General features: G+C 39.3%; 1 long non-coding RNA gene across 1 annotated transcript; it reads left to right on the top strand.

The window, feature by feature from the left end:
- The first annotated feature begins 9628 nt into the window (after positions 1 to 9628).
- Positions 9629 to 16721, top strand: LOC120297446. The gene is made up of 4 exons (XR_005553800.1): positions 9629 to 12483; positions 12718 to 12753; positions 13649 to 13751; positions 14924 to 16721. It is a non-coding gene; the product is annotated as an uncharacterized LOC120297446 (long non-coding RNA).
- Positions 16722 to 19648: the final 2927 nt, after the last annotated feature.

The following is a 19648-nucleotide window of genomic DNA, read 5'->3' as shown; positions in this document are numbered from 1 at the left end:
ATGTGGTGGTGCAGACATGCTATGGACCCCTTCAATCAAGGAATTCCAGCTCCTGGAGTCTAGGAAAAGAGCCTTTTGTGCTGTGGCTCCTGCCCTTTAAAACATCATACCTTTTGAAGTTTTGGCTCTGCCAATTAGCTGGGACCCCAATGGGAGGATATCACTCTGGAGGTGGCTTTCAAATTAGGAGAAGATGCTCTCTATCCTCATCCCTATCTTTTAATGATATATTATGATCCATTGCACAATCAGCCAGATGTTCAGGTCGGATTTGGCATTTTTGTCCACCTATCGAGTCCTTCCAAAAGACCTGAGATAGACAAATCTGGATGTTTATGATCTTAAAGTTATCATCACAGGATGTAGGCTGTTCTGAGCAAAGCTGCCTTTTGCAATTGACAGTGATTTTGTCACTGTCAATAGTGTTCAAATGGTACTCTAATTGTTTTGAAATTGTTACTAGTATTGTTAGTCATTAATTTATTCCTTTTAATGTTTGCTGATTTTAATGTTTGCAAGCACCCAGAGTTGCTTTTAAATGAAGTGGGCAGTACATAAATAAATAAAGAAGTAAATAAATAAATAAATACAATACTCAATAAACTAGAATGCTAACATGTAATATAAAACTGTAATATAATGCTGTCCCTGGTCGATACATTGGCTAGTAATATTTGTTCTCATTACCATTTTATCATCATTCTCTTTCTGAATGGGATAGCTTTTTTTAATAAGCTAGGTGCAGCAGTCTGTAATAATTTAATGAGATAATAATAATAAATTACAGGACACAAGTTATAATAAATATTAGTTTACTTCTCCATTCCTGCTTTTTCTTGCTTAATTGAATAGGTGTTGCCATGCCTCATTGGTATTTATGCAATTAGAAGCTAAATACTCCAACCAAAGCTGCTAATAACATTTGCTTTGTGATTTCATTTGAGCATTATATAACTTCTCATGGGAACTTAAAAAAATATTTCTGAATATCATTTACTTAATGCATTATTTCTCTCCAGGATACTGTCAAAACATGTCTTTGCAGGAATGAAGCCAATCAAATATATGAAGAAGTCCTAAATCAGTTTCAGACGATAAATGTGTTTTCACTTAGTAATTTTGCTACTGGAAATGTTGGCAATCCCTTCAACTGGTTGACAGTGTTTAATTTGAATGCATATGTGAAATCGAGCTAATCTGGAAGCTATTCCTATTCATTCACATGTTCTTGATAGTGATTAAGACATCAGCCTAGAAAGCAGAAGTCTGTGAGTTCATGTCTTGTCTTAGACATTGAGAGGTAGATGGGTGACTTTGGGCCAGTCACTTTCTCACCTTACCAGCTTGTTGTTGTGGGGAAAATAGGACGAGAAAGTTGTGTTGGATGTGTTCATTGTATCAAATTATTTGTAAAGTAATACAAAAAATTAAATAATAAAAAATAAAGAATCTTTTCTTCTGTAGTCTTCGGAAACAAGAATAGTTTCCAAGAAAGAGGGTTTTTTTTACCTCTTTGGTAACCTTTAAACAGCCCCTGTATTAATTTAACTACAATGGTAATCAAATCAAGGATTTTGGATATCAATATTTGAAAGGTATTTTCCTCAGGTATGATATATAAATACTCTGAAGTGAAATTATTGCTTCTTGGATGACCAGAATTATGTAACATTTTTCCTCAGATCCAAATCCCAGCAAAGTCCTCATTCTTATTCTGCATCCCAGTACAATCATAGTGCTAATATCTCAGTATTCTACTAGCAGAGGCATTTAGCTCTAACAATTGCACTGCTAGTCACAAATTTGATGCAAAATCCCTGACCCTTGTAGGGGAAAGAAAAGTAATTTATGGTAATAGACTGAGAATAACAGTTGAAAAAGATCTCGAGGCAAGTTGTTCCACTGGTTCATTGTTCCCACTGTCAGGAAATTTCTCCTTAGTTCTAGACCAGGGGTGTCAAACTGCTGACCCAGGGGCCGGACGCATCATGCAGAAGCCACCCCCTCCCATTGCCAGCAATGGCAAAACAGTCCCAATATGTTGTGCGACGTCATGTGATGTTGCAAGTTTGACATGTCTGTTCTAGAGTGTTTGTCTCTTTGATTAGTTTCCATCCATTGCTTCTTATCCTGCCTTTGGGTGCTTTAGAGAACATGTTGATCTATTCCAGACATGTCAAACTCACGACATCACATGACATCATGCAACATATCGGGATGGTTTTGCCATTGCCAGCAATGGGGTGGGTGCAGCTTCCACATGATGCATCCAGCCTGTGGGCCAGCAGTTTGACACCCCTGATCTAAAATGTCATGGGAACTATCCAAACAGGAATTAATAAATCTTTGTGAAGGACACAACAAATTTCAAATTTGTAGGCATTTAGTAGATATCATGATAATCTTTGATATGATCATACACATGATGCAGATTGAATTTTTTCATCATTTGTGTAATCATACTGTGACATCACCTCTCCTTTCCCATGGTGGAATCAGTTTTCCCCCATAAAATTTATAAAAGGAGAAAACTGAGGCGTGATATATAATAAAAATGACAAAAATATATTTAAAGGCATCATGGCATCAGTTTTATCATTTAAAAGGAATCTGTCTTATTGTCAGACTGAATAATAATTGTTGAAGCATACACACTTCTGTGAAAATGCAGACAACCCAATATTAAATGTTTAGCATATTGTGATGAATGGAAGGAGTCTGCAGAATGATGTCCTAGTCCCATCTCAATTAGAAAGTAGCAATATGGAAGAGGATTACTGTAGAAATAGCATTTAGCCATCCATGCAAGTGCTTAAAAAGGTGACGTTTTCCTGTTCTCCAGCATGATTGGATGGAGAACCCACGGATGGGTTGTCTTAATCTATCTGCTCCAATTAGACTAAGTCTGAAATTTAGTACCGCCCCCTCTGTGCCAACTGCACCCCAGTTTTAGACTTAGTCTCTTTGCTCTAAGACGCGTTTTTTCTTCGCTCCTGGAGCAGAAGACTGTGTATTCCTATTTTATTTTATTCCCTTTAGCTTAGTGCTAACCATTTTTATTAATAGATTTGATAATTTAAAAAAAAAGAGAGAGAATTTTTTTTTCCAGTGATCATCCCAACCTGTAGCCTAGCAGGCTGACAGGCTGACAAACCTCCCTTTGGGGGGGGAAACTTTCCCTTTCTCCCTTTGAGAGCCTTTCAGCTTCACAATCAGCTTGAAAATTGGATTCCCAGAAGCAAGAGAAATCTCCTACCAGGGGCCGTTCCTCTGCATCAGAGGCTCCATTCTTCTAACCAGAGCCTGGAGGCCTTAGAAGCAGGGGTAAGCTTGCCAATTGACTGGGGGGCTCCGCAAGCGACGACGAGGCTCGTCAGGCCTGGAGGGAGACTTTTCTAGATCCCTCGGCCTCAGCAGACCGCCCCAGCAGCAGGAGAAAGTTTTTGGCACCGATCCAATTTTCGGAGCCTGGAGGCCTTACTAGGCCTCGGCCTGCCTCAGCCTCTCTCAGCTCACCTAATTGTAATCCATTCGCTGCATTAGGAGCCCAAGCGATTCCTCGGAACGAGGGCTCATCGCAGCTTAGGCCACAGGCCTCAAGGCCTTCTTCTTCTAATGGCCTTTTTTTTTTGGAATCCATTCGCTGCGTTAGGAGCCCAAGCGATTCCTTGGAACGAGGGCTCATCGCAACTTAGGTCTCAGGCCTCAAGGCCTTCTTCTAACGGCCGTTTTTTGGGTGCGATCTCTGCAGCCGCCATTTTGAATTGACTCACGGCGGCCATTTTGTATGTGACTGAGGCCCAGACTGCCTGTAACTCAATCCTGAGGGCAGTGTATGACCACCTGAGGCAGAGGCCTCGAGATTCAACTACATCATCTCCACAGACGGATTGGACTGGGGAGGGCCAGCTCGCTCCTGAGGGACGCAGTGCCCACCAATCCCCATTGCCCCCCCATGGGCCGAATCATCTCTGCGGCTCCCTTGGCAAGTTTACAACGCCGAGGGGGGGGCGTTTTTGCTAAGGTTGAGCCCAGAGCAGACTCATCATGGTGGAGAAAACCACCAGCGAGCCGGCCAAGAGGAAACATCAAACAGAGGCAAGTGGAAAGAGCACCACCAAGCGAGCCCGGCCAAGCAGGGAGTCCAATATACCACAGATGAGGGAGGAGGAGTCCCAAAGACTGAGAGCGGCCTCCCCAGGTCAGACAGGCACAACAGGCCCATTTCTGAACCCCTTCCTCACATTGTGCCTCAGCCCCAGGGGCCTGGTCTCCCCCCAGGGGAATTTCCCAACTAGAATCAGCCACAAGGGCGGGCCCAGGGACAGGCTTGATTAGCCAGGACACCCTTAATGTGGGCCCCCAGACCACATTCACCCCCACTGCAGCAGGGCTTCATCCCCCTGAGAACCAGACTCTAATCCTGGACTACCTTCAGTCCATGATAGCTCAGGCTGTGGCTCAATTCATGGCTTCCCACGCCCAACAGCCACCCCTACAGTCCATGTATCATTCCAATCTCCAGATATCATGGATGAACCTTCATCAGATCTAGAATCAACAGGGGCTGAACCATCGGGCCTGATTATGTCAGAGGATGAAAGTATCACTTCATCTGACCCCACCCCTCCTGTCGGTCTCTTTGACCATTCACTTTTATTTCCCTGCTAATCAAGGCCTGCACAACTGCAAATCTCCCTCAAGAGCAGGAGGCCCACCTACAACATCCAAGGGTCCCCATGTTATATATACGAGCCCTCAGTCTCTCAGAACCATATCCCCTGCCCCCTTTTCTCAATAGGGTTCAAAAGCAATGGGAGAAGTTAGGATCCCTCTCAAGCCCTGATGCCATAGAGAAGACATTATTCAATGTTGCCCCTTCTCTGACCTCCCTATTGGAGGTCCCTGAGATTGATGAGCCATTGAACTCATTGTTTCCCAATGCTAACATTCCTGGGGATATAAATGAGGCACTTAGAGCGGAGGATAAAAAGATTGACTCCGCATTGTGTAGTTCCCATCTGGCATCAGCCTGGGCAACAAAGGCGGCAACATCCATGGCCTTCTTCGCCAGGGCTTCAGCCCTTGGGTTACGTGAGCTCCAGGACAGGATCCCTCCGGACCAGCTCAGAGCTCACCAGAATCTGGGTAAGTTAGTGGTCACATCTCAATACCTAGCCGACACTTCCCTGCACACGGCCAGATACACGGCCCGGACCATCGCGGCAGACATCTCCGCACAAAGGCTCCTTTGGCTCAGAAATTGGCGAGCAGACACCAAGACCAAGTGGCGTCTGGCCTTGAAACCTTACACAGGTGGACATCTCTTTGGTAAGGCACTAGAACCATACTTAACTGAAGGTAAGGACAAACATAAAGCTCTGGTTAAGTCATGTCACAGAGCAGTTACAGGAGGCTGCCTTTCGACCAGCTCCATCCTGGGACTGGGCCCAGGCGGATAGTTCAGCATGCAGAAGCAGACCACAGATCCAGGCCAAGCGGCCCCTTCGAGGCCTGGGGGGCCGTTCCTCTAAACGAGGCAAGTGATCTCACAGTCTCACTTCCCATAAGAAGCCGGCTGGCCCCTTATTCCAGCACTTGGGCAGTCGCCACTACAGATGCCGGCTGGCCCCTTATTCCAGCACTTGGACAGCCATCACTACAGATGCATGGGTGTTAGACACCGTCACGCAAGGTCTGAGACTAGAATTTTGTTCTCAACCACCTGACAAATTCCGCTCTTGCCCTATCCCAACGAGCAGGTCCAGGGCTGACTTTATGTCAAAGGCCATAGCTCATTTATTACAAATACGAGCAATTGAACCAGTACACAAGACCAGTTTTACTCAAACCTCTTCATCATCCTAAGACTTGGGGGGGCTGGAGGGCAATCTTAGACTTGAAAGGTCTAAACCTTACTTGAGGTATAAGAAGTTTAAGATGCAACCACTTCAATCAATCCTGGCCAGCATCAGGCAAGGTGACTTTCTTACCTCAATAGACCTAACTGAGACATTTTCCTAACCACCGCAAATTCCTCAGATTCAGCTATGCCCAACGCCACTACCAGTACAGAGCCCTACCATTTGGCCTCTCATCGACACCGAGGGTATTTACAAGGTACTGGCAGTGCTCGCAGCCCACCTTAGACAAATTCCAATCAGAATATAATGCTATTTAGATGACATACTAATTCAGTTATCATCATTCCGAAACGCTCAGTCAGACCTCGCCCTAGCCATCAAGGTCTTTCAGGAGCACGGGTTTTCTGTTAATTTCCAGAAAAGTCATACAACAACCCGGCTCCTCCATTTGGGCGCTGTTATAGACACAGACAATTGTACGGTCTACCTATCTCAGGACCGAAGGAACTCTATTCAGACTCTTGTACGTCGGATCCGAAGGGACAGAGTAGTCACATTGACCTCCCTATCACAGCTACTGGGGAAGACGGTGTTCTGCATGCAAATTGTGCCATGGGCACACCTCCATGCCAGAGAATTACATGGCTTCTCCTTCCATTTCAGAGACTTCACACCAGCACATCCCACCAGAAGGTCCAAGTTCCACGTCGGTGTTGAACTCCCTTCAATGGTGGGACTCCCCGGCACTGTCATGGGGAGCAGTATTAGAACCAGACAGGATTACCATTACCACAGATGCAAGCCTGTTTGGGTGGGGGGCACACCTCCACACGCACTGGGCTCAAGGTCGGTGGTCCAAACAGGACCTAAAGAACAATATAAACTGGCTGGAACTCAGAGCCATACATATGGCCCTAAAGAGATTCACCGATATAGTACAGGGCCAACATGTCCTCATTTTAACCGACAACATTACAGCCAAGGCCCACGTCAACAGACAAGGGGGGACAAGGTCCAGGCCTCTCATGCAGGAGGCCAAATTGCTGGGGTCCTGGGCGGAACTGAATCTTGCCTCCATCAAGGCAGAGCACATATCCGGAGTGACCAACCAGCAGGAAGACTCGCTGAGCAGAGCAACCGTTGACCATTCCGAATGGCAGCTGGATCCGAAGGTGTTCAGAGAGATCGTGGACAGGTTTGGTTCCCCAACCTTAGACCTTTTTGCCTCCCCAATCAACTCACAACTTCCCAGGTTCCTTTCCAGGTTCCCATCTCCATCAGCGGAGGGAACAGATGCACTCCGCAGTCCCTGGCCCAGAGAACTGCTCTATGCCTTCCCTCCCCTGCTACGATCAGGAAGATCCTTCGCGAATGAGCAGAGGTCCTCCTGGTTGTGCCGCATTGGCCGAGACGCTCTTGGTCGCCGACCTGATGGAGCTCTCCGCATCCCCTCCATGGAGGATCCCAGCAAATCGCATCTCCCACATTCAGGGGGAACTACGCCATCCAGACCCTCAATGGCTCCAGTTAACTGTCTGGCACTTGAGAGGCAGGCCTTAGGCCAAGACTCATATTCATTGAAGGTCATAGCTATGATTCAGCAATCCAGGCGACCCTCGACAAATAGAATATACGATGCCACGTGGAGAGGCTCCTGTAATTGGTGTTTAGTTCGAAAAATTGACCTTTTGGCGGTTTCAATGCCAGTTATCTTGGAGTTCCTGAGGGATGGTCTAGACAAAGGGCTTTCCACAAGCACCATCCGCAGGCAGGTAGCATCACTTGCCACAGTTATTTCCTGCGGCAATGAATCCTTAACACATCACCCTATGATACGCTCCTTCTTAAAAGGAGCTAACAACGTCAGACCATCAACTGTACAAAGATACCCCTCGTGGGATCTTCATCAGGTTTATAGGCTCTTGTTTCGCACCCTTTGAACTATTGACACTGGTTTGTTCAAACAGTTATCAATGAAGGTGGCATTTCTTGTTGCTGTAACTTCAGCTAGAAGGATCTCTGAACTGGCTGCTCTTCAGTGAGGAAGGACCTGTGTACTTTCCATAAGGACAGGGTAACCCTTAGGCTAGGCCCCTCCTTCATGCCTAAGGTCAAGTCCTTGTATCATAGATCTCAGGAAATAGTTTTGCCGGACTTCTGTCCTAACCCATCTAATGACATAGAGGTTCAGGGGAACAAATCGGATGTGCGCAGGGCTTATATTGTTATATACAGAGAACCTCATCTTTACACAGAACAGAGGCTCTGTTTGTGTCCTATCACCCTTCATCACTAGGTCAGAAGGTTTCTTCAACCACAATACGCAGGTGGATTAGAGTTTGTATTTCTCTGGCATACCAGTCTCAGTCACTGCAAGCTCCTAGGCATTTCACGGCCCACTCCACCCGGGCGCAGCTGCTACAGCTGCCTGGTCTAATTAGGCCTCCATAGAGGGAATTTGTAGAACAACAACATGGGCATCGCCCTCTTCCCTTGTCCGTCACTACAAGATGGATATATATATGCCTCTTCTACGGCTTCATTTGACCGCAAGTTTCTAGAACACACATTAACGTTGGATGGGACCCAGGCCCAATCTAATTCCCCACCCTAGGGACACAGGGCTTTGGTATGTCCCATCTGTGGGTTCTCCATCCAATCATGCTGGAGAAAGGGGCGTTGTCTTACCTGAACGCCTTTTCTCAGCATGATGATGGAGAATCCACTCCCTCCCATTAGGTCAGTTGGCCTGGTTCCCATATTGATCAGACGCGTCGGACTAAAGTCTGAGTATCGCCTTAGCCTAAAACTGGGGTGCAGTTGGCACAGAGGGGGCGGTACTAAATTTCAGACTTAGTCTAACTGGAGCAGATAGATTAAGACAACCCATCCATGGATTCTCCATCATCATGCTGAGAAAAGGCGTTCAGGTAAGACAACGCCCCTTTCCCTATCAAGAGGGATTCTCATTCAGCAATGCTAGAAACAATGACTAGAAATTTGCATACCATGGAAGTTTGACTGTTATCTGTGGATTTTCTAAATAATAGAGTATATTCAATAATTGACCTACCTGATAGGGACAGAATGAAACATCTTTGTGATGAATGGAAGTGCAGTTCTAAGATCTTGGAACATGATCAAATACATCCTCAATACCTCAACTACACAACAATTTAGAAGCAGGTGTATTTGACAGGCGGCTTTTAGCATTTGGTCTCTTAATATTCATTATTAATGATGACTTATTTATTTAACATAATTCAAGCTTCCTTTTACATTCAAAAGATTCTGCAAAGTAGCTTAACTGTACCAAAGATGTCTTGCGTACAAAGATGTCTTGGTAAAAAAACAGCTTGGTACAGCTTAACTTGTACCAAATTAAAGCTATTTTTTGATGTTATGATATCTTATGCTTTACTATAGCGATCCGGTTACATTTAAATGAGAGAAGTCTAACTCATGAGAAAGATATTACCCTTTGGGGAATTGGATTTGTTTTGTTTTTTAAATATAGATTTGATGTGCATTACTCGAAAAGAGGGAGTAAGTGTATTTATTTTATTTGAGCATTTGGTCTTAGCTTTGTTCTACCTGATAGCTAGGTATAATGTTATAAGTCACTTAACTAGGATAAATCCACTTACAGAATTCTACATTGTATTTAAAATTTCTCAAGACATGCAGTGTTCACAGCATAGAACAATATAAAGTGAAATGAAGAAATGCACTTGTTTTCATTATGAAGATTTTATAAAATTTTATAGAAAGAAAGAGAAAGAAACAACTTCAGTCTAGCAGAATTTATTTTAGATAAATACTTTTATTATTTCTCAGTATAGTTAGAAAAGGCATAGTTTGACTGGTTCATGCCTATAAAAGAATTTTTACACAGAATCATACACACCAAAGGTACTCTTTCTAGATACAGGCAATAATAAATACTGTTTCGCTGAATTAAAACTGAAAATATCAAATGCATTTGGTTGTAGGCTTATATTATCAAATGCATTTGGCTGTGTGCTTATATTATGAATGCATGAAGCTTGGAAGGGACATTTTGCTTCAAGATAGGATCAAACAAAGCACCTTCCAAAACTACTTTGTAGAGTGATGTAGCCCTTGCTTATAACAACTGAGAAAAGGGATTGCCTGCTTCAATTTGACTTAATCCTAAAGTTTTTCAGGCAATGGTATAGAAGATAGCTTCATAATGTACTATATGTATTATAAACATATCTTTGGTGTCTGAGTGCATACAAAGATGTCTTGGTAAAAAAAACATTGTTATTTCTACCTAATGTCCCTAGAGAGGGTGGGGTGTCACACTGCATCAAAATAAATGCCCTTCTGATAGAGTGCTGAAAGTTGATCCAGGGTAGTGTAGATATAGGTATTAAAAGTTTTGCCATTTCAAATATGGAAGAAGAAATAACTTTCTGGAACAGCAGAGAAGTAACAATCATTGACATGTTATCATGTCAGATAATTACCATATAATCTTGCTATTCGCTGTGAAGATTTTAATGCAGCTCAGATCTAAACAATGATCATTTTTCTTTAACAGGTTCTTTTGCCTTTCTCTTTAGGGTATGTAGCCATCCTCAGTAAGCTCAAACTGAATCCTCATCTAATAAGTATTTTCAATTAACATGATAAAATAAATTACTGAGCACTGTCACCTATTCTTAAATAATTCCAAATTCCTCAGTTAAAACTCTACATTGGGAATCATCCATATCTATCCCACAAATAGATATTGTGGGAATATCTAAAGTCTAATCCCAATCCTGCTCAGAAACAGTGTAATAAATCTTTCCAACCCTGGTTTGCTAAACTGTAATTTTATTGCATTTTGAGTACAAATTGCATTCTGAGCAAAGACTGAGTGAATACAGCTGCAAATTAGCACAATGATCAGCACTCCCAAAAATCTGCTTATAGAGAAATAAAACAAACAGCTGCCCCTTTTACTATGAAACCAAGGCAATTTCTTTAATATTAGAGTTTCATGGTATATAAGTAATATAATAGTATTATAATGTATAAAATTATAATATAAAATACAATATAAAATTATTTTACTTATATGTAATAGCAATATAAGTAAAGTTTATATTTAAGTCCCTCCAATCAGTTCATCTGTTTATCTCATTTCTATAGTCATGTCCTAGCCTACTAATTTTTTAACATATTATATGTGGAATGGCTAATGTTCTTCGTAGTTATAAGAACATTCCTATTAATATGTCCAAGTATCTTCATGTAAAAAAAATATATTAACAAACTTCTACTATATTTTCTAAGATACCTTCTTATGATTAAACTAATGCCCTGTAATGGTCCTCTTCTTGGTCACAGCCCCTCTCCTCTTCATTTAACAAAGCAGTTTTACCATATTTACAAAATTTGCTCATATCCAAACATGGACCACAATCACTGCTACAAAGATGTCTTAGGAAGTTTGTGCATTTTTATCAAAATAACTGAAATACAAAACTATGTTTTTCATGATTTGGTATCTTTTGAAGAACTGGAATAGCAAAACGAAATGAACAGCCTGAAACAATGTTAAATTTAAAAAAACTAAATACTTTAAATTAAATTTTAAAAGTTCTCATTATGGTTAACAATGCATGTAAACTTCTCACCACAATGAAATGAGTAGAATGCATTCAAGGGCAGAAATATTTTAAGACAATTGTAATTATTACACTAGCCCTTAAATCAAAACAAGAACCTTAATCTATATCTGGAATACTTTTATCATTATTTATTAAATGTATATACCACCCATCTCCTCAATAAGGTGACTCTGAGTGGCTTTTTAAAAATTTAAATCTATGCAAATTAAATGTTTAAAACTATGTAAAAAAAACCAGATACCAAGAGATGAACACTACAAGGATGAGGTCAAGCCAACCAATAAAACCTAATTTTACCCTCCCAGAAGGCCAAAAAGGTGGTAGCGGTTTTCAGTTCCCATGGTAAAGTGGAAAAGGCTCTTCTCCTTGACCCCACCTGCTGAAATTCCTTAACAGACATTACACTTCTGCTGGTGCAAGTGGGGCACATCAGTCCCATAGGAGGTTATATCATTTATTGTCAAGTTCACTAATTTTGTGATTTGCTAGAACAAAATGTTTGCATAAGCAGGGCTTCTCACTGGAGCAAAGGGACTTTCCATGGCAAGCTTCATATTGCTGAGACAACAGGAAGATACTGCAGCTGCTCTATAGAATCTGGGATTTCCTGATGCAGATACCTGCTGAATTCCTTCAAGTTTGTATAGATCCAGAGGTCTGTGTGTGTATGTGGAAGGAATGGGATTTACTGGTGTATGGCAATGTATATTAGTTACAGCCTAATAAGGGCATAGACATTTTGTCTCCCAGTAGGATGCATGGTATGCAAGTTTTCTTCCTTTGATGTTGACTTTAATAAACAATTAAATTTAACCCTTTTTAACATAGATCTCAGCCGGATTCTAATATGCTTCTAACCAGTCAAGCAGGATGTCGAGTTCTCCAAGGGACTTCATTGCAGCTGATGCAACATCCATCTGAAAATTGATTAAAATGAACATTTGGTAACAGAAAAAGCAACTTGGGATGGGATAGTAAGCCCCAAAAACTATTAAAGTCTTTATTATTATTTGTTATTGTTAATTCATTGTAAGTAATAATTTCTATAGGACTTTTTTAGTTTCATATCTCTAATTACCTGCTCATAGTTGATGATGATCTGTTGATACTTAATTATTGCATCTTCCCCACAATGGCACGTATTTTGATCATACTAGAAAAATATTTTAACATTCATTAGAGATTTTGTATGTGTTCCTTTCTTTCAGTGAATGCCATACTCAGCAGTTTGAAAGTGGGCAACTGTGAGTAGATAAATGGGTACCACTTTGGTGGGCAACTTAACGGGGATGTGAAAGGAGCCCCCAACTGTCCCCCAGGCAACAGTGATGTCATCATTCAATCATTTCCACCCAGAAGCATTCCTGATATGACTGTAGTAGTAGTGAATGCCCTCAGGCTATATTATAGTGAACATATCACTCCCTCATCCAGTAGACTTGGATGATGAGTGCTAACAAAAAAGGAAGCCAAACTAGTGCAACTAAAGTATTAGCATACTTTAGAGAAACAGACAACATTGCAACAAATATTTATAAAAGTAAAAATCGCTGGAAGCAATCAGTTCAAAGAACAAACAACTATCAGCAGAACTGAATGTCAAATGTCATTCAGAAAAAAAGTTAGAAAATGAAATGCAGAATATAAAAAAGTAGAATGGCCTACTTGGCAAAAGTGGAACTTCAAATATAATATTCCCATAAGGAAAAATCATTTCAAATATGATTTATTATGTTCAATTCATGTTCAGTCTTGATACTGCCAAACCACAGTGCAAATTTAGTTCCACATATAGCACTGGGACTGCTGATTCTTTGGGATTAGAAATATTTACTAGGCTGCTGATTCTTATTGCTCAGGTTCTACTTTTCAATTTTACATACAGATTCTCATAATAAAGTTCAAAAATATATGCATTCTTTAACCCAAATAAAATCGACCTTTTCAGTCTCTCCTTGAATGGAAAAGACTTATTTAGAGATGGGCAATCTGCCCATCTGACAATGTTATACTTCAGCTTCTATTCAGCTAAATGGTCAAACATGGCTGGAAGCTGCAGCTCTCCATACAATGAATATTGTATTCAGATCTATTATTTTATTTTCGAGTAACTTACGCATTGTCTGAATTTCTTCTCAGTGCTGAGGAAGGAGTTGGCTATACCACTGACTTTCCGATTGATTAGAAGGCTTTCTGTTTCACAGTGCCTGAAGACTTTGTCCAGATAAAATCTTAAGATGAGGTGAATAAGACAGCATCTGTCTACAGACTTGAGAAAAGAAGTTTGGATTTATTGAGTCACTGTAACAGAAAGTTACACTGTAATCTAGAATCTTGTAGATTAAATCAGACCAGTATGAGTAATTAATTAATTAGACTGTTCATCTTTTATGAAAAGTATTTGGAAGCAGTTCAGATCTCATTTCAAGCCCTTTTCAAAAACACTGCCTCCAGCAGCATGTTATTTTGTAGTTAACATTCATTAAATCATACTTCTGTGGTCATTTTCCTGTAGAAGATCTTGGCAGTATTTATACCTTTAAATTATTTGGTTAGCCATTTTGTGAATTTGAGGATAGTGTTGAAAGGACAGAAGTGATGAATCTTTGATTGCCCTGTAGAACTTTTTGTCCCCATGCAAAATCTGATCTTTCATGAAGCAAAATTGTAATAAAGCTACTCAAGCTCTTTGGATTTAAAGTTGCAGTTCTGTCTCTAGAATTACCTCAGAGTAATTCTCCATGAGATTTCCTTAGAGGTAGATATGTATGGAATTGCATGCTATAAATAATCATAATCTATTATACTTGCATGCTATCAAATAATCCTGTGAGTTCCCACATAAGAAGAAACTGACTGATTGTAAAGAAATGTCCATTGAAGTAAAATTGATGGGCAAGTACACTAGGCAGGGTAAAATTATGAAGGGAAAAATGCTCAGAATTTCTCACAGTGTTTTGACCTATTTATTCATTTGTTAGATTTACAACCACAAACTCAAAGCAACACACATGGTGTATGAGTAATTCTATTTCTCAATAATACCAATGAAGGCAGAAACTGAGGGCACCTGGCCCAATGTGTTTCCATGGCCCAGAAATAGGTTTGAATCTTGCTGACTCAGGATATAGTCCAATATTTTAATTGGCACACATACTGTATTTCCCCAACCACTGAATCCAGGAAATTTAAGGACCTCTGAACTTGATTTCCTTATTAAAGGAAATTTTTATTTTCCTTTCCATCTGATAAAAACAATATCTGCTAACTTATAAGTATTTTAAAACAGCCCCAGCATATTGTGATTGCTTATGACTCTACTAATGTTTACATAAATCAAAAAGATTAGAGATGAAAATAGGAGTATAGCAAATAAAGCAAAAGAAATGTACAACATGTATTTTTCCTCTCCAGGTGACCATTTAAATACAACTTGGCAGCCAACAAAGGAAAGCTTTGGAATGTTTCTTCAAGTACTACAATAGGCTAGAACTTGCCATGTGTGGCAATTCTCCTCTACAGACAGTACATTCCCTACCCAACATTTTCATGGAAAAGTAATTCAATTGTTACCAGAGTAGAAAAAGGCTGAGCAAACTGCAGCATGGTGATTCTGCTCTCTAGTTATTGATAAATGCTATTATTTTAGGTAGTATGGTCAATGTATAATATGGTTTTTATATATAGATACATGCACAATCATGCTTTGACACATATGTTATATCACTCTTCTTCCATATCACTTGTGACAGTAATTTTGTGAGATTAAGCTAGCAGGCAATGATCACAGGGCTAAGCAAACATCTAAACCTTAGGCATCCCTGTTTTAAATCTATTCCTAGAATTATCCACTAGTTGGATTGTATTTTGCAGCACAATAGCCAATGAAATAAATAATAAAATAAACAATGGCATACATAATATACAATTGGAATATGATCATCTATGTAGGTCTCAGCACAAAAAGATACTTCATAAGCACTGACATTTACTTAATTCAAAAATCTGCTGATTTAATTGAAAGTAATATCTTACTATAAAGAAAAATGCAACCCAAACTTACAAAGATTAGGACTTACTTGAAAATCATGCAAAGAATATGGCTGCAACAAAATACTTGTGGTTCTGATGGGATCTCTGCCTTGCTAAATAGGAAACAGATAACATTAATTCTGAATATATAATATTAGCTGCTGAAATCATTACAGATAAATAGGCAGCATTTACAAAATTACCATGGTATCTGGAGAATAAAACCATTTTAATTACATTGGTAAACTACAAATTTTGGAAAAAATTAAGTTTCTTAAAGTTTGCATGTTTGAATTTGTTGCCAAAAGAGAACTGAAACAAAATATACCTCTTGTATTGGATACAAGCAAACATGCACCCAACACAAAGACATTCAAGTGAATTTGGATCCAATGTCCTTTTCTTTGCATCTGCATATCTAAAAGAGGATTTCTATCTTATGTAAGGGGATGTGATGGCTCAGTGAGTAAGACACTGGGCTTGTCGACTGGAAAGCTGACAGCCCAGATTCATGACCTGAGCACCGCACAACGGGGTGACTTCCCATTACTTGCCTCAACTACTGCCCACCTAGCAGTTCAAAAGCAAGCAAATATGAGTAGATAAACAGGTACCACTTCATGGGAAGGTAACAGCATTCACTGCACCTCGACATATAGTCATGCTGGCCTCATGGTCATAGAAATGTCTTTGCACAGGATTGTCACCCTTGGCTAAGAAGCGGAAAGGAGCACCGTTCCCTAGTGTCGGACACGACTGGACATGGGAAATCTTTACTTTTATCCTATGTAAATGGTTTAATGAGACTTCTATTTATTTTTTACCTTGAGAGATTCACCTATTTAAAGCTATTTGTCCAATTGCATGCATCTTTTAAGAAATACTTTCATAATCCTGCCTACAAGAAATTGCTATTGTTGTTCTTACTGTTTTTATTCAAAGAAGGCTACTGAACACAAACAAGTCTTGCAAGAAACTTTTTGTAAGTTTCTAAGCTTCTTTTCCACTTGTTTTCCAGAAAGTGTTCTGGAAGCAGACAACAATACTTACAATAAAGGTTTTGACAATAGCAAAGCTATTACGAATTTCATTAATATTCATTGAAATACTGCAAGGTCCAAACTGGAAAATCTTGTCCCCAGTCACTGATGCCAAATATAAGGACCATTTGGTGAACAAAAGAAAGAAATATGGGCCGAAGATTTTCATATTTTTAGAAAATGAAACAGTTGATGCCCAAAATCCTGTTGAAAAACAAAGGAAAATAATATCAATTTTAGTATTATTTTATTATATATTTTATTATTACTAATTATGAAAGTTATTAATTATTTCTTATAAATCCAGAGCGCTAGTGGTATGGGGGTTTTTTTGCAGCAATTCTAACTTATATTAATAGTTTGTTTTTCAATGTATGTATCTGAATGGAATGTTTCCCCATCAAGGAAACAGAGTGGAGGTAGGGTGGAGAGACAGATCGAACAAATAAAAATCATTCTGCTTTACCTTGCATCTGTATCATATCATGTTGGTAAGATTTAACAATACTAAACCAAGTTGCACTCATGCCTACCCACACCAATGCTTGTATCTTTCTTTCCTAACATTCTACTTTCTAAAGTAATATATTTTAATCCATATACTTTACTTAGGACCATTTACATGGTCTAATAAACTGCTATATTTTACAGCCAGGTCATGTGTTAATATAAGTTATAATTATATAGCTGATATAGCTGCATGCTTTATATCTCTCACACATGCATTATTCCCTGCTATGGAATAGTGTAAATTTATTGATCAGAATTCAAATTTTGATTCCCAGAAAATAAATAATGTATAGAAGAAAATGTGATAGACAGTTACTGAATCAATGAAGGGGCAACTAGTGTATATATTAAGATACACACATGAACTTGACTAACTATATACTGTATATCTTTTTAACAAGTTGACTTTTAAGATCCTGGATAAAAAAAAATTCAGGGTAGGTAATTCACTGATCTGTGAGTCCCAACAGCATTATAGAAGCAGTGGTAGACAATTTTTCCTGAATACATATATTCATAACCTGCAAAGACTGGATGAGTGATCTAACTGCTTTCCCTGATATCTTCCTTGTTACCCTATATACTTATATACATATAGGGTAACTGTAGCAAGGAATCTCTATCTATGGAAATACTGCATGCAATTTTCAAAAACTTTGGATGACTTTTCTCATCCTTTGGTGTTATAAGAATCTAGTCAGTTAAAACTAATGATTTAGATATTTGGGTACAAAGGCAATTGTTTTCAGTTTTACGTACTTTCAGACAATTAAGATTCTTGAGTTCATATGATTTCGGAGTATTACTTTTAAATAACTGTCACTCATGAAATTAAATAAAAAGCCATGCCTATGGGGATATAAGTCTTGTTTATGAATATTGTAAAACAGAGGAACCGGTTTCCTGGGGCTGCCCCTAGTACTAGGAATGAACCTACCTAGCTCTGCCAATAAATATCCATATGCATTAATGTGATCATCTGAAAGAAAGTATGGTATGCATAAAAATTGTTTACATATTAGACCATTTCTATTGCAGATGACCAAGCCATTACAAAACCCTAACACAGAGGCAAAGCTAGGGATACAGCTTCAAATAATTCAATGTAATTCATCTACAGTGAGGATTATTATTTTTAATCTTTCAATATAATGCAAAAATATAATATCATATTATTGCAACCTAAAATATCACCTTAACTTTAGTTAGTTCAACTCACCATCCTGGAAAATGGATTTTTCATTTTGTTTTTCAAGAATTAAAAAAACAAAGAGCCCAACCACTACTACTTTCATCTTTGAGTACACGCTGAGCATTTAATTGAAGGATTTGTTGCTGGTACTGATAATTCTTTCAAGCAAGATCACTTAGATACAAGATATTCATGTAAGCATTAAGCTGTACAGCAATTACAAAACAATAAGCCAAAGGCATAGTTACGCATTTAAAATAATCTTACCTTATGGTCTGATGTGTAGGCACTTGCCTCTTGATGTGGAGTTGAATCTGAAAATGTCTGAACATTTTATGGAGGTGAGGAGCGGAAATCAGCCTTTGAAGTTTTTTCTATCTGTCTTTTTCTCGGTATTCCAAGTTTTCCTGCATTTGGAAGGGGGAATTGGGAGTTTCCTTGTCATAACTCTATCCAAGGTGAAAGGTTGAACTTCAGACACAGTCCATAGTTTGGACTCCTATACAGAATATACGGATAGTTAATTCCACTTACCAACACTTACCAATGACTTCTTCTTACCATAGGAACAAAATTAATACATTTTTTTTTCAACTGATTGTCAACATTTTCCATTTTGGTGATGGGCAAATTAGATGGGCAATTAGAAGACACTGTTTGCCTAATATTTTCAAAGTAGAAGAACATTTCTACTGTTGTAGAAATAGCATTTTAATAGGGCAGCAATGGCACAGTTTAATAAACCTAAGGTTTATTTTGCTCCATTAAACTGCAGTAGAGAGTAGCATTAAATTGTACGTCTGCACAGTGTTCTAACCTTCCTGCTGGGGAAGCATGCAGGAGCAATATTGGAAAAAAGCTGCATCTTTTCCCAAGATCACTTAGCAATCTTAATCATCTTTAATGCTACTTATAAGGCATTTCAATCCAAGTGGACTTTGTCCATGTTGGTGCCTTTGTCACATGCTACAATTTCAATTTCTGAGTGAGGATAATAGCTTGACAATGGCTGCCATGTTGACAGTTCTTCCCAAGGTTAGCTATTGCTCTCTGAAACCTGTGGTGCTCAAAGCAACATATTTAACATTGCAAGGTCTTCTTGTTTCGTAATCCCATGTTAGACCAGCTCTATCTAGAGAAATAAAGCCTACTAATCTAATTTCAGCACTCTCCCAATCTTTGTCACTAGTCATGTTTTTTCTACAATTTAATGCAAATACAGTAGAAGTTCTCCTCTCAGTGTACTTTTCTCCTTATGCGGTGAAACAGAACCAAGAAAGCTAAAACCATCCTATGATTCATTCTAATCTATAGAGAGGATTAACTCAATCTCCATTAGCTTGCACGACTTTTTTTCAAAGAAAT

Source organism: Crotalus tigris, unplaced genomic scaffold (assembly GCF_016545835.1).
Source record: "Crotalus tigris isolate CLP2741 ecotype Arizona unplaced genomic scaffold, ASM1654583v1 scf7180000023618.1514416, whole genome shotgun sequence".
Taxonomy (NCBI): Eukaryota; Metazoa; Chordata; class Lepidosauria; order Squamata; family Viperidae; genus Crotalus; species Crotalus tigris.
Note: the sequence above shows the minus strand (reverse complement) of the source record. Positions and strands in the feature narration are given on the sequence as shown.